The 26411-nt window shown below is 42.7% G+C and overlaps 1 long non-coding RNA gene across 1 annotated transcript in view; it reads left to right on the top strand.

Annotated features, from left to right (window-relative positions):
• The first annotated feature begins 4290 nt into the window (after window positions 1-4290).
• Window positions 4291-26411, top strand: part of LOC130294856 (uncharacterized) — a 50038-nt gene continuing 27917 nt past the window's right edge. Inside the window, exon 1 of the long non-coding RNA XR_008848641.1 lies at window positions 4291-4351. This is a non-coding gene — a long non-coding RNA (uncharacterized LOC130294856). The remainder of the gene's footprint in view (window positions 4352-26411) is intronic.

Genomic DNA, 26411 nt, shown 5'->3' with positions numbered 1-26411 from the left:
AATCACTAATGAAGCTGTTACCACAAAAAACACATGACAATGAGGGGCATCTTCATACCTGCGGAGTAGTAGCGGCCACTGCTGTGAATAATAATTGGCAACTGCCAGAAAAAAAAGTGTTTGTCATCTTGATTCGAGTTTGACAAAAACTTTTAAAAAAAGGGAAAAGAAAAAAAAAAAAACTTTATTTCTAAAAACCTTCCTCTGAACTTTTGACACAAAAGAAAACAATGTTAAATGTGAATATTAAATGCATGAAAATAATTCTACAGAGAAGTCAAAGTAAAGTGAAGTTTAAAATGCCCACAGGTAACCTCTGAGCTCACACAAGCAGACTATAATTTTAAAGGCTTTACAACTTGAAAGTGTTTTTTGAAGGCAATAAATGTGCTAGTAAAAATGATTATAGTACAGGGGATTTTATGATAACAAACAAGGAAAAATAGACCTGGATTTGCGAGAGCTCAAGTAAGGTCATGCATAGGACATTGGACCTGTGGTTTTGCATTAGTTTATTTATACAAGGCATTGAAGAGATCCTCTGCCTACATTCCTTTTAAAATATCTGATAAATAAAGCAGGCTGAGATGGAGAATGGCTCGGGGGCTAGTGCCAGGAATACTTTGATGAGTTATCAGAGACAGACTGATTGCTATGGACACTCCACCTTATGAGAAAATATGTAAAATTTAATTGTAATGATATCTGGTCAGTGAGGAGTTATAGGCAATGGACCAATCAGCTGCTGAGGCAGGGTATTTAGTTTTCACCTCAGCATTCTGGGGGGGGGGGGGGGGGGGGGGGGGCTCTTGATTTGCAAGTTCTCACTTCTATGTCTTGATTTTAGCCTTGTGTTGTCTTTCTGTAGTTCTTTCTTTCATCACTTTTTGCTGTTTTTATCCTGTGTATTTTTACCCTGGCTTGTATCCTGACCTTTCCTCTGTTTTGCTTGTGTTTTGTACTTCACCTCAGTATAGGTCTGACCTGTTGCTTTTCTTGCTTTGCCCCTTGTCTTGTGTGATTGTACTTCTGCTTTATCTTGTTTGAACCTGATCCTGTCTTCTGACCTGACTCCAGCTACCTGTAATCTGATCTTTATACCTGTGTCCTGTACCTATTTGTCAGTACTCTGTAAGGCTGGGTTCACACCACGTTTTGTTAAATACGGTTCCCGTATAAGGTTGGGAGGAGGGGGGCGTGGCTTAATCGCGGCGCCCGCACTCAGCCGTATTCGGGAACCGTATTTAATGCAAGTCTATGAGCCGACCGGAGTGAACCGCAGCCTCCGGTCGGCTTCGTTTTCGGCCGTATGCGGTTTCCCGACCGCAGGCAAAAACGTGGTTGACCATGTTTTTGCCTGCGGTCGGGAAACCGCATACGGCCGAAAACGAAGCCGGCCGGAGGCTGCGGTTCACTCTGGTCGGCTCATAGACTTGCATTAAATACGGTTCCCGAATACGGCTGAGTGCGGGCGCCGCGATTAAGCCACGCCCCCCTCCTCCCAACCATATACGGGAACCGTATTTAAGAAAACGTAGTGTGAACCCACCCTAAACCTGCTGTTATATCTTCTTGGTTTCCTGTTTGTCAGTATTTTGTCTCCCTGCCCTTTATCTTCCTGGTTCCCTGTTCTTCAGTACTCTTGGTAAACCCTTTGTGTCCTGACCAGTTTGCCTGACTTTCACTGTTTTATTTTTTATTTTGACTTGTGACACCTCTGCACTTTGGTCCAGCGTAGGGACCGTTGCCCAGATAAAGAGTGTAAAGAAATTACACTCTGCCACAATGTAAAGTTGGGACTGCACAGTATCCCATATGGGCAAGGAAGGAGTTCACACTATTCTCACCCACTCCCCCTATACCTGCCTACTTACGTACCCGCCCTAGGTAGCGGGTCCATAACCACGGTGATGGTCCCTACTTACAATAAGTGAGGGCGGTCCAGTCAATATAATAAACCATAGAGGGGGCATGGCTTAGCAACCCTGGGGACCGACGCAAGTGCTGATAGCTCCGGCCGGGCCGTTTGTTCAAAGGCCTCTCACACAGTAATGGGTGGCAGTCACAGGGGCAAAAAGAAAGTTAAAGCCACTCAGGCATCGGCGCATACAATTACCGCCTTCTTCTGACCTTGAGATCCGGAGAAAACAGCAGATTTACAGTGGGCCCCCTGTCCTCCCGTCTCTCCGGCACGCAGCGCTGCACATGAAGCTCTCACAGCAATTGCGGCAGCACACAGATGCGCTCACACGCCGGCAGGAATGAGACCGGAACTCCTATAAGAGGCAGAGAAGGACCGGGGTGAGTCCCCTGCTCCAGGTAGGGCTCAATCCCCCTGTCCACAACATAAAACGGAGCCCTGTCCTCCACCCTCCTCGGCACCTGACTGTGTGGGTGCTATGGGATAACCCTCAGCCCTCTCCCCAGCCTCATCCACAGGCTAACGAGGGGACTTATATTGATGGGTCCCACCAGACAGGGACCAGCACTAAAATGCCGCCGATCCAGAAGTGGTCCTCTGACCCTCCCCAGCCAGCCGAGGGTAACTTTAATAATGGCTGCATCTCCTCTCAACCTCTCACGGTGATACAGCATCCTCCACCTCAGTTAACTCAGGAAGCTGCTCCTCATCACCACTGATGCAACCCCCACTTGGGAATGGGGGTTCTTCCTCACATGACACAGGCACACGGAACTCTGAATGCCGTAGATGCTCTCAATCCTATCTTTCTCAGACACCCTCTCATATAGAGACTACTTTGACTCCCCCACTTCCAGTAACTGGGCCTCAATTGCTGTCACCTGAAATGGTGGCGCATACCTTACAGAATCACCCAGAACTAAAGGCACTTCTGGCACTTCTGCCCACGAAAATGGACTTACTCACTCTAGCTACTGACTTTTGAAAATACCTTGGAAAAACGATCTTCGGCCTGTGCGTTCAGATGTCAACCAACTGAAACAGAAAGTGAATGATTTAGAGCAGTTTCGCTCCTCTATAACCGCACAAGTAGAAGACCTGCGCTCCTCCACCTGCATACTAAACTCCTGGCAAGCCTCCACTATGTCACACATAGATGGCTTAGACAACCGCAACAGGCTAAATAATATCAGGGTCAAGGGCCTTCCTGAAACAGTACTCCCACAGGAAATCCCTGGTACCCTACAGAAGATCTTCAATGAAGAACTACTAAAAGCTGAGGACACTCCCTTGGAATTAGGCAGGGCGCACAGGGCCCTCAAAGCCAAAAATCCAGATCCTAAAAAATCCTGTGACATTATATGCAGAGTGCACCACTACCAGACCAAAGACGAAATTATGCGGAAGGCCCGCACACTCCAACACCTCACTTACAATGGGACTGATATTCATCTTTACCCTGATCTCTCTCAGAGGGCCCTCCGAATCAGAGTAACTTTGAAGCCCTTACTCCTCATGCTGCAGAACATGAAAATTGGCTATTGCTGGGGCTTCCCCTTTTCCCTCACCGCCAAATATGGCTCCACTGTTGCCATCATTCGACACCCTGGAGACCTGCGGCCCTTCTTGGAGACTTTTAATCTTCCAACTGTGCCTCTCCCAAACTGGGAACACATGTACCTTACCCCAGTACCTCCTCCGCGATCCCACTCAGACTGGACTGGCTCCTTGTGGGCCACTGTTCGGCCCACTCCACCAACAACCCTGGTTCAACCTGCTGAATTGACCCACCAGAAATGCAAAATCTGAGACTTTTACACCATCCACCTGTGAAATACAATTTCTTCTATGAAGTTTGTTACCTGTGTGACGCCTTATGCCTGTTCCTGACATTTCAAGCCTCTGATACTATTGTTCTGTTTTGATATATTGTTGCTTTCTTAAGCCCTTATACTTGTCAACTTGTTGTTATTGTGACATGTTCCTGCATCACCCATATAGTTAGCCACTAGTGGCCTGTTAACCATTTATAGGTGATTGCCCTATTAAGCTAACCACCTGTTTGCGACGTAGTCAACCATTCATGTGTCCATACTTTATTAGGCCCTACACCCCTATCCCTATCTCCTCTTATTAATCATCTAAGGTCTCCTATGCCTTTGGTCCTCCTGGTGCCCTTTTGGTATGCCTTTCACGTTACCCCCCCTAGGATGATACCCGGACTGGTTGCGATGACGGTTATGGCCCTTATGACCCTCTCTCTTAGTCCCCTTGTAGCTGTCCCCTTACAGTTGCTGTCCTTCTGTCCTTCTATCACCTTCTCTTTACCCCTTCCCTCTCTTATGCCTCCTTTTTCTCTTCACAGTTTGCCTGGATCCATTTTTCAGTTGCCTCCTGGACTGGCTGCACTCCGAGCACTCCTGAGTCGTGGTAAGTTGTTTCCATCCCCTTCCATTCCCAATGGCTGATATCAAATTGTTCATCCTTAATGTCAAGGGTTTAAATACTCTGACTACTACTGAAAAGAGGGCTCAATCACTCTATACTTTCCACAAAGAGAGGGCACACATCCTATGCCTACAAGAGATGCATTTTAAAACTGGTAGCTTCCCTCCCATTTCGAACAGATACTACCCAAATTGGTTACATAGCACCAAACCTGATGCCAAAACGAAGGGGCTCTCCCTGCGTTTCCATAGATCTCTCCCTATAACGGATCTTGACTCCCAAATTGATTCCCTTGCCCGATACATCTTTGCCTACTGTGAACTGGCAGGACAGCGATTGACTATTGTTATGGTGTATGCCCCTAATCATAATCAAATATTGTTTCTTATCAAGGCATTGGACCTCCTTTCTACTTTTGCCACGGGACCCATTATTTTCTGTGGGGACCTCAATCTATCTCTATTCCCCCTACTTGACACCTCGTCAGGTCATTCATATCTGTCCTACCGCGGACTCCATGCCTTGAAGAGGAAACTTAATTTAATGCAATTAAGCAATGTCTGGCAGGCTTTCCATCCTGACACCCGAGACTATACCCTGTTTCATTCTCCTTCTCACTGCCCTCTTTTGCGAAGCCCCATGCGACTTGGAAACTCAACAAATCTTTGTAACTGGACGCTCTTTTCTTCAGGAACTTAAAGACTCAGTGGCTAACTTTGCATCAGACCACAGTAATGATGACACGTCTCCTACAATTAAGTGGGAAGCTCTGAAATGTGTCCTCAGAGGAGTCCTGATGCGACATGGGGCGCAACTGAAAAGAGAGGCGGCTGCTAAATATAGGGTCCTCCACACCTGATTGCGTGCACTCCAATCTATCCATAAGCAAGATAGATCTGAGACAGTACTACATTAACTCATACAGGTTTGTCACAACCTACTGGCCCATATGAACAGTCAGTATAGTTACCATAGGCAACTCACAGGTCGGAAATTCTATGAATGGGGAAACAAAGTGGGGCAACTCCTGACTAGCGCCCTGAGGGCTAAGAAATCGTCATTGTTCATCCCCTCCATCCGCACTCTCTCCAGTACCCTGACACATCTGACACATGTTGCTTGAGAAGAAAAAAGATGTTCTGCAGCGGCACTGCCCTTCTGAGATCAAATTTCAAATAGAGTCCGGGATGGTAAAGGTATTCACATTTATTGTGCATACATCTAAGAACAGATAAGCAATTGCCCTACTCTGGCTTCCATGGAGAGCATTACCTAAATCAGTAGTCTCTTCTCTTCCTCCTGTTAGGGCTTCCATAGCTTCTTCACGTATATCCTAACTGTGGTCCTCACATATTGTTCCCCCGAAGGGCCCACTGCCCCTCTATTTGGCAATCTGGACTTCCCTCTGGCTCTAAAGGCCCTTTCCTTCCTGGGTAGGACACGTGACTCGGGTACCGTAATCGGTGACCTTTTAGAGGGTTCAGCCCTAAAGTCATTAGACAACCTAACTGGAGATGGCGCCCCGTCCCTTATCTCCTCTTTTCAGTATGATCAATTGAGACACTTCTATGATGCCTCCAATCTACCGCTTCAACTCCATCGCCCCTTGACTCCTTTTGAAAAGTTATGCTCCTCCTCTGTAGTGTATCACCCAGTTAGCACTGTCTATAATCTCTTTTTAAATTCCCTCAGGGAGACTCCACTTCCTTTTAAACTCGGCGGGGAAAAGGTCATTTACATTCACAAACGAGGAATGGACGTCAGCGGTAGAATCATGCCATAGGACCTATATTTCATGTATGGCCCAAGAGATCAATTATAAGCTATTGACTAGTAGTGTTGAGCACAAATAATCGAATAGCAAATTTTATTCGGTAATATTGGTACTTCGCAAATGATGTGTACTGTGTAAACAGTGATGTGTACTGTGTGAATAAAAAGTGATCATCCCTCCCTGCTTCCAGCTTGTGTTCCAAAGAAGGCGAATATGCAAATGTGAAAATGAATGCGAAAATTGCGACTATTGACTGTCGGCACTTCCAGAGGTCACTGATCCCTCCTTTCTTTTATTTTGTGGGCCAATGAGAAGGATGCAAATACAGTTATCAGAGGTTATACAAACTTATGTATAAAAATTGATACTTTGAAATAAATAAATAATAAACTATAATGCAGACGGAGGTCGGGACACAGAATGGAATCACTCAGACTAACAGAAATAATAATTAAACATACACACAATAAGTCGCTGTCCACAGTCCGAGTCAATACCAAGAGGTTACAGATAAGCCAATTTGCAGAGCCAGGAGAAGAGTCAGAGAGCCAAAGGGCCAAAGGGACAAAATGCCAGATATAACAGATACAATACAAATGTTAGCTAGGAGTACACAGAGCTCCTTATCAGGCAAGGTGTGAGAGCAGACTGACAGCTTATATAGGAGCCAGAACAGGTGCTCTGATCAATGTTAGCTGACCAGTTTTAGCAGACAGGCGTAACCATAGAAACAAGACCAAACAAAAGGTATAAGCACCCGAGAGTATAAAGGTCTTGACTTGGATACAGATGGACCATCAATGTCCTCATCTGAATCCTCATCCTCCAAATCACACCACTCATTGGTGTCCTCACAGTCATCCTCCAAATCCTCATTACTACCCTCTGAACGCAAATCAGCTGGAGTCCTTTCCACACACTTCCCATGATGTCACAAGACGCCGATTCAGCAAGAGGCTCATACAAAACAGGCCTCATAATACTCTTAGATGTTAAATCAGTGTAGTAGGAACAATGCCCCTCAGAAGAACTCTGCAGGCGTAGCTCTCTGAGGTAACATACCTGTGCGCCCAAGCGGCCTCCACGATTGACACTTGGATGTGGATGCTTGACACAGGATCTGATGAAATGAGTGTCCTCTCCACAGTAAAAACACAGGCCATAGAATTGACGAAACCTCCTGCGTTCCTCAGGGTTTGAATGGACCCTTTCTGCATAGGTTCATCCTCAGGCACAGAGGAATCAAGCAGGAAAGGAAAGACAGAGGATGAGGAACACCCCCATTTGCATTCTTGCAAACATCTATCCAAACGCACAGCTAAAGTCATGGCTTGGTCAAGGGTGTCAGGAGAGGTACAGGTTACAAGCATGTCCATAGTCTGAACTGACAAATCAAGGCTGGAGTATTCAAGTTGGAGGCCACGCACCACTTTCTAAAATCTGCACAGTACTCCTCTACTTGTCTGCGACCTTGCTTTAATGTATGCAGTTTTTTTTTTTAAATGTCTCTCCACGGCGCCGCAGGGGGGAGGGAAGTTTTTGTGCACTGTGGGTGCACCTGAGGCTGGAACAGGACCTGCAATGATGTCACCGTCATTTGATCAATCACATGGAGGAGGAGTCACATGATCAGGGGCTACTGTTCTAGGGCTCAGCATACCCCTATGTCCCCCAGCATCCCTTAGCTTCCCCCTCCCCCCTGCGGCCCAGAGAGGGAAGGTATGCGGAAGTTGCGCCGGACAAGTTTAGTGACCCATGCCCCAGCGTCCCCCTGCGGCCCAGTGAATGATTGCCCTGCCGGAGAGGGGAAGAACGGGGAAGAAAAATGGCTTGCTTAAGATACTGTACCATATCCATCCCCCCCTCACCCATGTCCCCCCCCCCTCTCCCATGTACACCCCTCTGTTACCCCTTTACACCTATACGCCTAATAGATTTGTTTTGCAGGTTTAACGGTGCAGAGTTGTGGCTGGAAGAAATGGTCAGGATGGTCCTGATCAGAGAATATGTCACATGTGAGTTGCTGTATAAAGCAGCTCTTTAAACTGCATACCCACTACTAAATAGATATTGGAATTTGCATTATGTTTTATTAATTTTTTTTAATTTGCTCGTCAACTTCGGTGTCGGGGTGCCCCGCAAAATATATTTTTTTGGAGGGGTGCCCCGAGCCGAAAAAGGTTGGGAAACACTGATCTAAGCTGACCAGTCTCAGCAGACAGGCGTAACCATAGAAACAAGACCAAGCAAAAGCTCTTGTGTAGATTAGCCCTTTGGGTTCTTACACACAGCCTGCATAACACTGTGTAATGTTGCTGTCCCCTTAAAGTAACTCAATACACTGCCATTAATAACCTTGGCAACAAAAAAGAGTACACCCCTAAATGGAAATGTCCAAATTGGGCCTAAATAGCCATTTTTACTTCCCCGGTGTCATGTGACTTGTTAGTGTTACAAAGTCTCAAGCAGGTGTCTTAAATTTGGTGTTATCGCTTTGACACTCTCTTATATGGTTTAGTGGAAGTGCAACTTGGCACCTCAAAGCAAAGAACTCTCTGAGATACTGAAAAATAATAGTTTCTCTACACAAAAATGTCCTGGGCTATAAGGAAAATAGACATATGAGTGCTGCCAGCATTGCTGCAGAGGTTGCAGGCACTTTGGTCCCAATTTGGACATTTCTGTACTCACTTTTGTTGCCAATGTTTAGACATTTATGGTTGTGTGTTGAGTTTTTTTGAGGACACACAACATTAAACACTGTTTATACAGGTTGTGCACTCGCTACTTTATATTGTAGCAGAGGGTCATTTCTTCAGTGCTGTCACAAGGAAAGATATAATAAAATATTTACAATGTGAGGGGTGGATTCACGTATGTGAGATACTGTATATAAACATTTATTGACTCTTTTAAAACTTTGCACTAGTGGGTATGGCCATTTTTTTTATTTTATTTAACTATTAAATATCTGTTTCTTTGGCTTGAAAAGAGACCCCCCCCCCCCATATGTCCCAAAATGCAGTGCTTTCATTTGAGAATAAATAAAGGATATTTGATTGAAGAATAATACCGTCCTTTATTCTAATTTGATAGAAACACGAGCCAACAAAGTGTCTGCTTTTTCCTCTACTTGAAGTCTGTGACTAACAATTCTGCCTACAGTACAGGAGTAGTGTTGAGCGGCATAGGCCATATTCGAATTCACGAATATTCGCGAATATATGGACGAATATTCGTCATATATTCGCGAATATTCGCATATTCGTTATAATCTCGTTTTATTTTCGCATATGCGGAAATTCGCATATGCGAAAATTAACATAAGTGAATATTGGCATATACAAAATTAACACGTTCGCATATTCGCATATGCGAATTTGCACACGCCAGTCTCACACAGTAGTATTACAGCCTTCTTTACACCACACAAGCTGGAAGCAGAGAGGGGTGATCACTGTGATGTGTACTGTGAAGAAAAAAACAAAAAAAACAAAAAAAAAAAAAAGAATATTCGTAATTACGAATATATAGCGCTATATTCGCGAAATTCGCGAATTCGCGAATATGCGATATTCGCGAATAATATTCGAATTGCGAATATTCGCGAGCAACACTATACAGGAGCTATGGAAAATGGCAGATAGGACATTGTCAGTCAAATTAGAGTATTAAAGTAGATATCATGTATCAGTTTAAGGGTAGGGTCACACACAGGGCATGCACAGCATATTTCATGCTGCGGATGCTCCCTCCGCTGGCAGTCACAGAGCGTCTGCCGAGTGAGCTCCCAGCTGCAGCCAGGTCATAGTTGGGAGCTCGCTCTGCAGTCGCTCTGTGACTGCCAGTGGCGGGCGCATCCACAGTGTGAAATACACTGCAGATGCGCTGTGTGTGACCCTATCCTAAGAGAGAATGTATAAGTCATCAAAAAGTGGAACAGCTAATAAATCACTTAATTATTTTAGGCTTAAATGAGAAACATATACACAATAGTTCATTTGTTAGTTTCTCATATATGTTTCTCGTTTGAGCCAAAAATACATTTAGAGTGATTTACTAGTAGTGATGAGCGGCAGGAGCGTATTCGAATTTGCGATATTTCACGAATATATGGACAAATATTCGTCCTATGTTCATGAAATTCGCATATTCGCTATGTTCATTCTTTCTTTTATGCAAACATATGTAGTGAAATTTGCATAGTGCGCATGCACGATTATATATTTCACCTAAAAGAAGGGAGGGATCAGTGTCCTCTGACTGGAAGTGCTGATATTTGCATATTCGCAAAAACAAAACAAAAACAACAACAAAAAAAACGAATATCCATCATTATGAATATATATCACTATATTCTAAATATTCACGAAATCGTGAAGTGACGATACTCACGGTAAAAATTTGCATTTCAAATATTCGCATTCAGCACTATTTACTAGCTTTTCTCTTGTATACTGCCATTACATGATACAGCATTTTTAGCACTTTTTGAGGACTAATACCTTCTCTGCTAAACTGATACACGATGCCTACTTTAATACCTGCTTTACTACTATATTCTGACTGCCAATTTCCTATTTATTGCATTCTATAAATCTCTAGACTGCATTTAACCCTGTAAGCCACATCCTCCTTCTAGCTGCAATACACACTACTTATATCAAACCAAGATAGTTTTTGTGCAGACATCCCAATTCAAGAGATTTTAGTTTTTTTTGAGAACTGTTACCCCTTCTGTGTGGCTAAAATGCTGACTAAAATGCTAACCCAAATACTATGTATAAGCTCAGCCTAAAATAATGTCAAATGTCCATGGGGCTGACATATTGAGCTAAGACCCAGCAGCTACTGCAAATACTGGATATACAGGATAACAGGAAGCTATATTGCTGACCTCTCTCGATCACATGACATGAACCCCTGTTGTTTTGATGTGTAAGTTAGAAAAATCTTGTTCCCCAGAGAGGTGCTTCTTCATATGACCCCCTTGATTGTCATTTTGGGGTCAATTTTTTGGGTACTATTATATTCACTAGTTTAGGTAAGTTTACTGCCTGCTGCCAGGGTTGGACTATGTTCTCTAAACTTTAATTTCAATATAAAAAAACAAAACATATACCTGTTCTTTCTGTTGGCGACAGGTCTCTTTACAGAGCAAAACATGTCATGTATTCAGGAGCACAGCTGAAGTTCCTACGGTCTAGTGATCATGAATGCTGTATAATAAAAAGGGTTTTTTTTTTGTACGATTTGTTGAACAATAAAGTTTTTTTACAGCTAGCAGGAAAAAGTTACTGCCTCGACAAGAAATTTATTAATCTGCTGTGTATCAATTCACAGCATGGTCATAATAACTCTGAATTCCATACATTCTGATAGCAGAGATCCTCCCATAGATTTGTAGACTAAGGCATTTAGATGGGGCATGGCTATTTTTACAGCCAACATAAAAATAAAAGCTAGGTACAACAATAAGAACAACATGTCCAGGACACCAGATCATAGAATCCACAGGCAGGGGTGCAGCCTATCTCTATTACTATGATAAGGACATCATTTAGGGCTCAAAACACACAAAAAAAATAAATAAAACAAAGGCCCATACACAAATGGACAAGTAAAGCAACAACTTGAGGAACGTGGGGAAGGGGGGGGGGGGTAATGTGGGTCTAGATACAAGCAAAAATATAAATGTTTGGATGGGGAGGGGTAGGTGCGTGTCGCAAAGGAGGCTTAAACTTGGTGGGTGGAGGGAAGTCTGGCATTGTTGGGGCTTCATTTTGATGACTGCATTATTACAAGGCCCATGGAGGTGGTATACCCCTAGGAGCTGGTGGGTATTCTCAGAACACAGCTTGCAGGGTATGGTAAAAGGGCTCAAAGTGCTAGTGACGTGTCACAAGGGTGAAGTGTGGGTGGGGGGAGCACTAGCAATAGAGGCAGATTCAATACAATATGAGAGGCGTTTACTTCCAATCAGATGGCGGTCCTACCACAGATGAGACAAGGTGCCCGTCTCTCCTCAAAAGCACCAGCACAGCTTCAAGTCAGGCAATCCCATATGATATAATAGTTCAGTGGTTTTATAAAAGTGGGAGAGTAGTTTAAAATGGTTTTCTTGGGTTTTGATGCATTTCGGGAAGCTATGAGAGTTGCACAGTACAAACAAATGAAGCTCTTGTTCCCAGAAAGAGAAATAGGCGAGGGAGTCGTGAGAGTTCCTGGAATAGTATGGAGCAATAGTAGAAAAGTTGCAGTTTAGAGGCAGCTCTGGACAGTCAGGCCCTCCGCAGTCAAATAGGGTCTCTTTGCAAAGGAAATTTAGTTAAGATTGCAGAACACATGTTCTAAAGCAAGTGTAATGGAAGGAAACTCAGGATATAGGATGCCACCAGAGACTGGAGGTGGGAACCGGAAGGTGTGAGGCCCCTAGAGAAGAGATCTTAGAGAGTGTGTTATGACAAGAGTTAGGTGGAGTCCAACGTCTTTAGCATTGGGTGAAGCATATAAGACAAAAGATGAGCCAGTTAAGAAGGTAAGGTGAATATGGGTTAGGTGTGTAGTGTAGTGATGCCCTACCTTTAATGTGCCTCCCCCCCCCCCCCCATTAAAATTGTTAGAGACAGAACCGAAGGTGATGGGCGATGGAAGCCATAAGATGCATAGGGAATCCTTTCCCCGAAGAGGACCTCTCCATGGTCTGGTCTTGAAGGATATCCCCTGTCATCACAAGGTCCATCCAACACTGGGTATGTATTTCCTTCTTATACTTCTCCATATCTTGAAGGCCCAAGCCACTTTGGGGCTTCCTCCTAACAAGGTCTTTACAGGGGCAGCTAGGCTTTTGGGGGTTTCTAAGAAAAATTAGAAAGAGGTCAGCAAAAAAAGAGGTGGGGTAAGTCTATAGGTAGCACATTCCTAACATAGAGGACAATAGGCATGACATTTTTTTGTCTTTCATCCATGACAAGAAAGGGACTTTGTATGAGGAAAGCAGATTATTAACCTAGACAACAGGGGCTTGTAATTTAGGTTATTGTCTAGGGAAGAGGGTAATTGTATGCCAAATAATTTTATTGATGTGGGAGGACAGGTAAAGGGTTCTGTTTGAGGGCATCAACCTGCATGTAGGGCAGATAAACATTTAAGACTTCCAATTTAGAGTACTTAATTTTAAAAATGTAGAGAAGATTTTCTGGATACGTGGAAGAGATTAGTTAGGAATAGACAGTAAAAGTAGTAAATTGTTGACTAAGGCCGCTGTTAAGTGAATGTGTGATCCAGAAAAAGAAGCCCTCTAGTGAATTGTCATGCCTAAGACACTGCAAGAGTGTTTCCATCACTAGTATGAACAGTGTGGGGGAAAGAGGGCACCATGATGAGTGATGTTCTTAATTGGGAAGGGAAGGGAGAGTATGCCATTCACTCGTACCCTAACACTGGGCGTGGATTAATGGGTAAGAATCGTTGATATCAGTTATGTGGAAAAATCTAATTTCTCAAGTGTCAGGGACATAAAGTTCCATGCAATGTTCCTTTTCACTCAGGGAAATCCCTGCCAAGATCTTCCACTAAACTTCAAATTTCAGCAAACCGCTTCTAATTTCTAACACAACTAAAGCCTGAAGCACCTACAGATCGGCCGCCACACCCCCTCCCATAGACTTGCATTGAGGGGGCGGGATGTCACGATGGGGCGGGGGCATGACATCACTAGCCTCCGATCCCCCACATCGCCAGTCATCAGGCACGGAGCAAAGTTTTTTCCATGCACCAGATGGCAGAGGGTGCTGCAGGAGAGATCGCGGAGGTTCCCAGCACCGGGACCCCCACGATCAGACATCTTATCCCCTATCCTTTGTACAGGGGATAAGATGTCTAGGGGTGGAGTACCCCATTAATGACTGAACCCCTGCTCAGTCTGGGCTTAGGAGTCCAGTGGGCAGTCCTAATAAGTGACATCTGTCTCTGTATGTATACTCATATAGGGAAGGCTGTCACTTATTGAGTGAGAACAAGTTATACTACAGCTATCTATACAAAGCTATATATCAATCTGCCGAGCTTCCTCTGCTTTATCATTTAAGAAATGGTGATAGTTATCCATTTGTAATTTGGCTGTATTACAGAAAAGTCTAGCATAAAAGAGTATTAATCACTAAAGGTGGATAAAATAAGATATTAACTCCTGAGTGTCCAAGTCAATTTGAGCCTTATTGTCCAAACAGTTTTCTTTTTTACTGTCACATTCTAAGAGCTATAACTTCTTTAATCGAATAAGCCATATGGACTCTGACACGGCTGTACACCTGCGCATGCATGGCAAGTCTTGTGGCCTTCAGAAGGTCCTGGCTCCCATGGAATTCTACTGGCACCCATTAATTGTGTCCACAGTTTCCCTGTACGACACATCATGACTTGACCACATAATGTAAGTGGTAAACTGCCAGAATTGGAGATTTCTTTGGTCCTGCCAGTTGACACAGGGGCCCCCATAGAAATGCAGCAACCTAGCCCAAAGCCCTTTAAACCCTTAAGGATTTTTCAGTTTTTGCACTTTCGTTTTTCCTTCTTACCTTTAAAAATCTTTCAATTTTGCACCTAACAATCCATATGATGGCTTTTTTTTGCACCACCAATTCTACTTTGTTATGACAACAGTCATTTTACCCAAAAAATCTACGGCAAAATAGAAAAATAAATCATTGTGCGACAAAATTTAAGAAAAAACTCAATTTTGTAAATTTTGGGGGCTTCCGTTCCTTTGCAGTACATTTTTAGGTAGAAATGACACCTTCTCTTTATTCTGTAGGTCCATAAAATTTAAATGATACCCTGCTTATATAGGTTTGATTTTGTCGTACTTCTGGAAAAATACATAACTATATGCACAAAAATGTATACGTTTAAAATTGTCATCTTCTGACCCCTATAACTTTTTTATTTTCCTGCATACGGGACAGTATAAGGGCTCATTTTGCATAGTGATCTGAAGTTTTTAGTGGTGCCATTTTTGTATTGATCAGACTTTTTGATAGCTTTTTATTCATTTTTTCGTGTTTTAAAAAGTGACCAAAAATACACTATTTTGGACTTTGGAATTTTCCTGCGCGTACGCCATTGACCATGCGGTTTAATTAACTATATATTTTTATAATTCGGACATTTATGCACGTAGCGATACCACATGTGTTTACTTTTTATATACACAGTTTTTTTTTAAATGAGAAAAGGGGGATGATTCAAACTTTTATTTGGGAAGGGGTTAAATGATCTTTATTAACTTTTTTTTCACTTTATTTTTGCTATGTTGTAGCTCCCATAGGGGCTATAACACTGCACACACTGATCTTTTACATCAATCTTTGTTATCTCATAGGATAACATTGATCGATGATTCTGCCGCTAGACTGATCATGCCTGGATCTCAGGCACTGAGCAGTCATTCGGCGATGCAGGAGGCAGGTAAGGACCCTCCTTGTGTCTTCCAGTTGTTCATGATGCCGCGATTTCGCCATGGTGGTACTGAACAGCCCACTGAGCTAACCGGCAGTACTTTACTTTCACTTTAGAAACGGTGATCAACTTTGAATGCCGTGTCTAAAGGATTAATAGCATCACACCACGCTATTAGCCACAGGTCCCGGACATTGTTAGAGGTCAGGCCACGCCGTGGCCCCGTGTTATAGAGAGGGAGCGAACTCAGGGCGTACAGGTACGCCGTGAGTCCTCAAGTGGTTAACTGTAGAAATAAATATATAAGTGGACATTAGAGGTTAAGAGATCAGATAAGTTGGGAGATTTAGCCTGACAAGGGTGTAGGGCTAGTGGAGGCCCCCTGGGTGTCCATGCCTGTGGGGGTTCTGTATTGTCCTGAATCTGGCCCTAGTGATGGTCACAGTGATGGTTGGTTGTATTGCCACAGGTTGGACATTTCTGGCATATCCTACCAATGTACTATCATTATGTCTACTTAGACTGCTCCTTTAAGTGTGGCATGAAAAAATGCTGTCTACTCAGTTGTGCTAAATAATGTAACTGCTTTGAAAATGCAAATTACATGGGCAAACAATAATTAGGAATGCTTTTTTCCTGACTACCTTTGTTATCTATTCAATGCTTCTGGCAAACAATCTGAGTTTCATGTGAAGGTTCAAAGCACTGTAACAATTTCTCATTAAACAATGCCAAGAGTTTGAAGTGCTTAGCAATTTGTACATTCTTTTTTAGCTCTTGGGAAGCAGAATGTTTTATTCCATGTAATATAGATGATAAAATAAAGGATTCCTATAAAATATGCACCTCATTTGGTCAGGTGATATGTCACTCACATCCGTCTTAACCAGGCAAGAGATTATTAAAAGAGATGTAGATATATGATGCGGAGACCGGTGACTACGTGTTTTGTGTGACCACACGGCTAGCTGCTTTGTGTGCTGGTAAGGTGTTTATGTGTAGACCCATGTGGAGTTGATATTTTTTGTGGGATGAGGTTGACTTCTGCGTGACAATTTAACAATTCTACCTAAAAATACACAGTTAATGGGCTACAAAAATAGAAGGGAATTGAGTAATCTCTAGGGCTTGGATATAGTGCATGAAAACAAGGTGTTTTTTGTTTAGAAAACCCTTCTCCCTCCTAAGGCAATCTCATATGACAAATTGGTACCTCTATTGGAATATCCTTTAAGGGAGAAAAATGGTCACCCCAAGATCAGTTAGTTCCCCACCAAACACAAGAATAGTATTCAATTGTCCTCTACACACATGTACATCTTTCTATTCATTCGCTAGAGAGCTTCCAAACATTGAGAGTTCAGTACTCAACAATGTTTGGAAACCCCAGAGAGAATGCACGTTAAAGGAGAACTCCAACCAAAACTAACTTATTCCCTATCCACAGGATAGTGAATAAGTAGCTGATCAGCCCAACGGTCGCCCCACCCCTAGTCAGGATACAGCAATGGCTGCTCAATATCTAAGTCTGGGGTTACAAAGTTATCCTGGTCTGAATTAGCCTTTTTCTTTATAAATTACATAATTAGCAATCAAACATATATACAATGTACGGTGATACAGCACAGGCTAAGAAGCTACATAACAATAAATGAACACAATACAACAATAAATGAAAACAGCACTGATCTCTCTACACTAGACATTATACCGGTACACTAACATTACTGCACATGTTATAAAGCAAAGTCCTACATAACAGCATAACAGACAGTGAGAAAAGAGGGGGAAAGGGAGGGAAGATCACAGGTCTGAAGCTTTATTGATGGACAAACTAAACACAAGGGGAGAGAGGCGTTATAACCTCTTCTACAATGTTTGGACAGACCATGATGAAATAGTCTCTAAGCCGACTGTGGACCAGCCTTAGGCAGTCCTGTACGGACATCCTTTTTGAATAAAAAGTCAGGCATCTCCTGGCAAACCACAAAGTGGCTGGGCTCTGTAGTTCCTGGGTGAGTTCTGTGTGTGCTCACTGCTTAGCTTGCCTGTACAAGATGTCTGACCCCTATGCTATCTCCTGATTGGCCAGGGAGCTTGCAAGCAATGATTGGATACCCTGTAGTCATGTGATCATGCTAGTAGCTACTAAGTATTCTGGACAACCCTGGCATCATCTCAGTGTTTCTATCCCCTTATTCTCTGTATTCAGGTTCCAAATCGTCATGTATTCCTCATCCCTTTGCCTATAATAGAGCCATTGCCAGGCCTGTGTGAAGCGTACTTGGCAAAATTCTAATGTTTGCCGAACATCAATTCAGGTAAAGTTCTGAACAAAACCGGATTCTATGGTTTCGGCTTGTTCATCTCTATTGATGATAGTGAGGAGAGAGTGCAAACTTGTTTTTTTCTAGAAAAAACAGGATGTGACAGCTTGTTAATAGGCTTAGCGGCCAGAATAAAAACTGCAGGATTTCAGAATAAAGAAATAATAATAATAAATATATATATATATATATATATATATATATATATATATATATATATATATATGCTAAGGGCTGCACTCCAGCCATTCAGAGCGCCCCCTCTCCACTATGAGCTGTGGCTCCGGGACTCCCGCACGCGTGTCCCGGGCATTGCTATGGGCAACACTCCGGCTGCTCTGTCCAGCCTGTCAGTTACGGTGGCTCCGGGACTCGCTGTGCAGGATGCGCCCGCATGCGAGTCCCAGGCATCTCCTCACCTTCCTCTGCCTCCTGTTGTCCTCCTGCTTTGCATCGCCGGCGTTCCTAGATTTAACGAGCCAGTATGCCCTTAATTGGTTCTCTGCAGGGTGGACCCTTTATTATACACATAAGAAAAAAGTTGAGTCATTCATCAATTTATAGAAAACAATACACAATCTTTATTGACATATAGTTACATTAAAAATAGGAGGACATCCTCCCAGGAGGGGGATGACAAAATACACATGTGTCACAGGTGCATAACATGAAGCAAGCCTCATTGCAGCAGGTAAGTAGCAACAAACAGATGTAAACAAACATATAGTGCAAAATGTGCTGTAAAGTATATACTTAACCATACATAATTGTACATAGGCACAGGATACTGGAGCGACACCACCCCAATGCAGCGTTTTGGCAAACCAAAGGTTTGTGACCTGACCTTGCTTCTTTGCTGCCTGCCTCCTGACCTTGTGCCTGTGACCTGACCTTGCTCCTTTGCCACCAGCCTCCTGACTTTGTGACCCGAATGCGCTCCTTTGCGGCCTGCCATCTGACCCGTGCTACGTCTGACTATGCAACATTCTCTGTGCCAAGTTACATCTGGCCAACCTGTGTTGACAGATCATGCCAGGGGTAGCGACCTGGATGCTGCCTGCCACAGCAAGACCATCCCGCTTTGCAGTGGGCTCTTGTGAAATCCAGCAGCACCTTAGACTCCGCTTCCTGGTGCGGATCCACTTATCAGATGTTTACGGTAAGACCGGTACAATATATATATATATATCTCCTCCCAGGGCCCGTAAGAGTGGTGTGGTCTGCCTCAGTAGTAGATATGCTTTTGTCAATGCCCATTCTCCTAGTCCTGGTCTGTCAAGCTCTCTGCCACATTTCATCTGAAGGTATAAAGTCTTTAAAATTCTGTATAAAATCTTGTAGAAATCCTTGAAAATATGTACCATCAATCTGAAACACTAAATATTTAAATTGTTGGAATTAAGTTCATATAAACACAAACTTTCTACATTTTCCCTATAGTCCGACATCAGAAAGGTAAATTTATGAATTCTTATTGTAATCCCTCAGAAGAGCGTTATCTTGTCATATTTGTTCACTTTAAAGTCTTTGAGCACTTTGAAAAAATAATGATTTTTGAGTGAAAAGCCGACTGAATCAATGAACATGAAAATTTACTAAAAATTGTTTTATTTCCTTCACTGTAACCAAAATGTAAATGATAAATTATTAATTTAAACATCAAAAGCTTTTAAAGAGTCTGACTGAAAAGAATTCTTAATATATATATATATATATATATATATATATATATATATATATATATATATTGTATTATTTATTGTTTTAATGTAGCTGAATCTGTTCGGGATAAAAAAACAAAGGGCTGTTTCTTTGTATCCCTTTTTGGATATAGGCTGTGTCTAGCATTGCGCCTTAACATAAAGTCCTACTGTGTTGTTCCAGCAAAAGCCCTTCATGAGGCTGATGCCAATTGCACAATAACAGAGTTTATAAATTAAATCTTTAAAGGGGTACTTCACTGCTACACATGTTATCCCCTATCTAATGGATAGGGAATAACATGTCTGATCGTGTGGGTCCCTACGCAGCGGCATCCCAGTTATCTGGTGCAGTCAGTTTGCTCTGTGCCAGATGACTGGCGACCACATCCGCCACACCCCTCCATTCATGTCTATGGCAGGAGACATGATGGCTATGTACTAGCTGTCACGCCCCCTCCCATAGACATGAAAGGAGGGGGCGTGGCATGATGTCACGAACACGGAAGCCTCAGGCAGTGCCAGACCATCTATTCTTTCTCCTACCCACTCTTTCTCCCCTTCTAGTTTTTGTTCTGACTTTTCTAAACATGTGCCTACGGATTTTCTTTTGGAGGAAACTCTGATTTGGATAGTAGAAGAGCATTCTTTCTTCTAGGGGAGAGAGAATCTGCATTCTTATAAAGATTTTTCCACATGGATACCTGTTATAGAACATTTTTCTTCAAAGTAAAGTCAAGCAAACCACTATAATTGAGCCCCAAGTAAACAGTAAAATCTTTATAAAATCCCATGGAGTTTTTGGTTTATGCTGGAGCTTCATCTAAATTCATATTTATTCATGTGAAATTTTATAAAAAATCTAATGGGTCAAGAAAAAAAAATAAGTATGCCAGCTCCACTTCTCCAAGGCAGGTCATATGTTCACATACTGCTGTGGGGTCTCAGCTGTGGAGTCCCAGCTCTATTACTAAGGCCTTATAGCTGAAACGTGAGATTTTGTTCTATGTTCCTATCTGGTTGTAAGCTGTTTTAGCATTTGCCTTCTAAGGCTAGGATTCCACTTGGTTTTTTTTCTGGCAGTTTTTGGAAAACTGCCACTGAAGTTTTTGAGCCAAAGTCAGAAGTGGATCCATAAGGGAAGAGAAGTGTAAGTCCTTCCTTTATATGTCCTATTCCTTTTGAATACACTTCTGGCTTTGGCTCAAAAACTGCAGTGGAAGTTTTCCAAAAACTGCCAGAAAAAAAACCAAGTGGAATCCTAGCCTAAATAAAAAAAAGAAAGAGCAAGTCCATCTCCATTTTGCTGGGCATCCTACTTTTACTCTTTTTTGCTTGTCTTCTTTTTCAGTGAGTATGTCACAAGTGAAGCAAATGAGTTTGGAATTTGAAAGTTTTTTTTCCATATAGTTTTGACAAATTTAGACTGGGACAAAATATATGACCATAAAAACACATCTAAGGAATATTTTGTTTCTGTTTTGTCTCTTGTTTTCACTAGGAAAGTGCAAAGCGTAGCGGAAATGGGTTGGCACCACATTCTCCCAGAGAATCAATTTGACATTTGCTTTTTGCAAAGTATTTAGATACAGGGCTAGGAAAACAAGTTGAATAATTTCCCAGGTTAAAGGGGTATTCCGGCCAAAGACATCTTATCTCCTATCCAAAGGATAGGGGATAAGATGTCTGATCACGGGGTCCCGCCACTGGGATCCCCCACAATCTCCGTGCAGCACCCACATTCTACGTCTCAGAAACCTCTTTGTTTCTGGGATTGGAGATGCGACGTCACCCCACACCCCCTCTTGACGTCACGCCACGCCCCCTTCATTCATGTCTATGAGAGGGGGAGTGAAGGCCCTCACGCCCCCTCCCATAGACATGAATGGAGGGGGTGTGACGGGATGTCACATCTCCAGTCCCGGAGACATGGTATTTCTATACCATTTTTAAGCTCAGTATGCCCTGGTATATTCCTGAGGTTAACTGGTGTTTGCACAGGTTCTTATCAGCTTGTTTTTACTTAAGGATTTAACAGTGGGGATTTTAAATTTGTCTTACAAGCTTATCATCACTCAGGTGCCTCTTGGAGACTAAAAAAAAACTAACCCTTTGGATTTCCTCAAATCTCCATTTTCACCAATATGCTAACTGCATCTTTGTAAGTGCATATATCAAATGGAAACAGCCTTTAAGGAGAAGTCATTGTCTCTAAAAATATTTGAAGTCATGTACGTAAATGCTCATAGGGTACACTAGCTTTGAAATGTTGGGTCTATAAAGTGCTATTTTCTTGCTTCTTTATGGTGCAATAAAAAGTTTTAGACTTAAGCTCATGACTTTTCTAAACTTCAAATTGCATTGGGTTTCCCCAAAAGGTATCTTGTTGAAGGCTGTGAGCGAATTATGCTTAGCGCCGTGCTTGTATGAGACATTGAAATTGTCTGGCACTAACTCGGCTAATTCAACAGCTTCTATTACAGGGCACGGGGAAGACTGAATATATTAACACACTGCTGTTGCAAAAAAGCTTTTGGAAAAATAAATTGTACATTCATTATAGAATGTAATCAATAGAAGCAGATTTACGTTATTGGTTGGTAAACTATAGCGAGAATACAATAGTGATAAAAGACTGTATAAAGAGTAGGGATCAACGGTCAAATGCTAATGAAATAGGATTGATAGTAAAGAGATTTTTACTGTCTGAATATTAAAAATGCCCCTCAGGGCAGTAACATCTGTCTCTCTACCACATCTCATAATAAAACTAACACAGTTTCTTACTATGTCTCCACTGCCAAAATAGGCTTGGAATTCTAATTTTCTAGAGTCCTTATTCAGTACAATAGAGAAATTAATAGTTCGGTTAGAATATTTGAGAATATTAAGGATTCTTTTCATGTCAACTAAATTTTGATACTTGCCAAGTGCCAACCAAATAATACCAAATAACTCTACTAAAATAGATCACGGCTGAGCTCGAGCTTAAAGGGGTACTCCACCCCCTAGACATCTTATCCCCTATCTAAAGGCTAGGGGATAAGATGTCTAATGCAGCACCCTCAGACATCCAGTGCATGGAGCAAACTTTGCTCCGTGCCGGATGACTGACGATACAGGGCGGAGGCTTGTGACGGGCACGCCCCACTTGTGATGACATGGCCATGCCCCCTCAATGGAAGCCTATGGGAGGGAGCGTGTCATCTGACTCGCCCCTCCCATAGACTTGCATTAAGGGGGCGTGGCCATGATGTCAGAAGCCTCCGGTGCTGCAACCGACGCTCTAAACTAATGCTGGGTGCAGCAGGGAGATCCTTTGGATAGGGGATAAGATGTCTAGGGGCGGAGTACCCCTTTAACTATATAATCAAAGATAACCTCTGAATACAGAAATGGACTTAGGTGGCAATGTACCATATAGCTCTAAATTAATATAGAAAAGATTTGCTTGAATCAGTCATCTAATTTGGATTTATTTGGGATCTCTTAAAAAGAAGGAATCCTTGTTCATGTACAATGAGCAGTAAAGCACACATGGCATGCCTTAACACTCAGTTTACATTCACTAGGCCAGGACCAGTGAACACGAAGCAGCAAAAGTAGAGAGTGCAATTTCCTGGGACTCAGAGGTTAGAGCATGTAGGCCGGTTAATATACTCCATAAGTAATCATACATACAGCATCTCTACTTAATGTACAGGAGCAGGGACTCCTTTCTTTCACAGGAGTTGCTGTCCCTGTGGTTTTTGTGGCTCTCTATGCTATCAGCTAGGGATGAGCAAATCGAATCTGCCGAATCCGAATTCATTACGAATTTCAGGAAAAATTTGATTAGCAACCAATGTGAACATCGCTGCGATTAGATCGCGTGAATCGCTTCATTAAACTCCATTTAGTACGGTCCAGGCTCCAGGGGGCATCTGAAATGGTGGATCAAAATGTGAGGACATTTGGCAAAGAATCCTGGGAAGGTAGGAATAAGGGTTGGCAGGATGACCCTGAATCACATGCAGCTATATAAGATAGTGTTGAGCATGAATATTCGTAATGCTAATTTTTATCGCGAATATCGGCACTTCGCAATTTCGCGAACATTTAGAATATAGTGCTATATATACGTGATGACGAATATTCGCTTATTTATTTAGGTTTTTTCACATGCAAATTTTTATGAGAATTTTCCATGCAAATTTTCCATGCGAACATGTTCACATGAAAAAAAAAGTGAACGAACATAGCGAATATGCGAATTTCACGAACATAGGATGAATAATCGTCAATATATTCGCAAAATATCACAAATTTGAATATGGCCCCTGCTGCTCATCACTAATAATCAGCAGCCATCTTGCAACCAGTCACATCTGCGTTCTGTTACAGAGAGAGAGGGACAGACAGCAGTGTGTGTTGCACAGAAAAGCATTTTTACAGCAGTGATTCACATCCCAGTCACATCAGCGTTTTATTACAGAGAGAGAGGGACAGACAGCAGTGTGTGTTGCACAGAAAAGCATTTTTACAGCAGTGATTCACATCCCAGTCACATCAGCGTTTTATTACAGAGAGAGAGGGACAGACAGCAGTGTGTGTTGCACAGAAAAGCATTTTTACAGCAGCGATTCACCTCCCAGTCACATCAGCTTTCTATTACAGAGAGAGAGGGACAGACAGCAGTGTGTGTTGCACAGAAAAGCTTTTTTACAGCAGTCCAAATCCAGCCTAGAAGCACTGATAGGAAAGGGAGTGAGATTGAGAGAGAAAGTTACATTTTGGGTGTAGTGCACAGCGACTGTGTGCTGCAGCACTGATGTTTTCAACAACTGAAAAGCTAATAGTAGCCAGCCAGTTAGGGGGAGCAGAGCACTAAAAGTGTATTGTCCTCTATTAAGTGTAACCTGTACGTACATCTAAGTGGTGTACAATTTTGTTCCTCTTAAAGTCTTAAGGGCCTATGTAAAAAAAATATCATTGATCTTTTCAATTGTGAGGCCCTATGGTCTTGTCAGGCTGTTGCCACCTCCAGGCTCGATCATTCAGCCACTATATGTTCTCCTCATGCTGCCACCATGTCCATGCTGTGGCATTCAGCCACTAAATGGTCTCCTCATGCTGCCGCGAACTCCAGGCTGTGTTATTCAGTCACTATATGGTCTCCTCATGCTGCCACCACCTACAGACTGTGTCATTCAGACACTATAGGGTCTGCTCTTGCTGCCAACTCCAGGCTGTGTCATTCAGCCACTATATGGTCTCCTCATGCTTCCGCCACCTCCAGGCTGTGTCACTGTACCGCCATGTGGTCTCCTCATGCTGCTGGTACATTAAATAAAACTTTGTAGGTTCACCTATTTGAAATCTTCAATTTAAATATAAAAAAATATCTTTAATCTTTTCAATTGTGAGGCCCTATGGTCTTGTCAGGCTGTTGCCACCTCCAGGCTCGATCATTCAGCCACTATATGTTCTCCTCATGCTTCCACCATGTCCATGCTGTGGCATTCAGCCACTAAATGGTCTCCTCATGCTGCCGCGAACTCCAGGCTGTGTTATTCAGTCACTATATGGTCTCCTCATGCTGCCACCACCTACAGACTGTGTCATTCAGACACTATAGGGTCTGCTCTTGCTGCCAACTCCAGGCTGTGTCATTCAGCCACTATATGGTCTCCTCATGCTGCTGCCAACTCCAGGCTGTGTCATTCAGCCACTATATGGTCTCCTCATGCTTCCGCCACCTCCAGGCTGTGTCACTGTACCGCCATGTGGTCTCCTCATGCTGCTGGTACATTAAATAAAACTTTGTAGGTTCACCTATTTGAAATCTTCAATTTAAATATAAAAAAATATCTTTAATCTTTTCAATTGTGAGGCCCTATGGTCTTGTCAGGCTGTTGCCACCTCCAGGCTGGGTCATTCAGCCACTATATGGTCTCCTCATGCTGCCACCATCTTCATGCTGTGTCATTCAGCCACTATATGGTCTCCTCATGCTGCCGCCACCTCCACGCTGTGTCATTCAGCCACTATATGGTCTCCTCATGCTGCCTCCACCTCCACACTGTGTCATTCAGCCACTATATGGTCTCCTCATGCTGCTGCCACCTCCACATTGTGTCATTAATCATTATATGGTCTCCTCATTCTGATGCCACCTCCAGGCTCTGTCATTGTGCCGCTCTGTGACAGTGATTCTAATAGTGATGCCTCTAATCTGCATGTCATACTGAATAACAGTGTTATTTCACTAACCCAGCACACACCTTATGCGAGTTACAGCAAGGCAAAGTGTTCTACACCCCTATTGAGGCTCTCTGTAGGCCAGAAATAGCCATTTTTAATACTGATCCGCCACAACTAAATTCGGACTGAACCAAATTTTTTCGAAAAATTTGCTGAATCAGCCAAATCAAATTTTTCAAAAATTCGCTCATCTCTGCTATCATCATTCAGAACTATAGAAACTACATTCAGGAGCAGGAACTCCTGCCAAACAATGCAATCGTACTGTCTATAAAGTGTCTGCTACAGTGGTGGCAGGGTTCTTTGTGTGTTATATAATGTTGTTATATTCTACATTTTAGGGGTGCACTTATATTCTAGTGATGGCCCTGTTTAGCACACTATCCAGGTATCATTTTGCCAATACAATGAAGCCAAAGATCAAGTAGTGAAAAAATAATGGCAGTCCACTGTAATTCTGCTATGTTGCAGTAAATAAGCCAAGATGCAATGTATCAAATAATTCTAAATGCTGTCCACGTCTAATGATGATGTGTGAC

The sequence above is a fragment of the Hyla sarda genome, chromosome 11, assembly GCF_029499605.1.
Source record: "Hyla sarda isolate aHylSar1 chromosome 11, aHylSar1.hap1, whole genome shotgun sequence".
Classification (NCBI taxonomy): domain Eukaryota; kingdom Metazoa; phylum Chordata; class Amphibia; order Anura; family Hylidae; genus Hyla; species Hyla sarda.
Note: the sequence above shows the minus strand (reverse complement) of the source record. Positions and strands in the feature narration are given on the sequence as shown.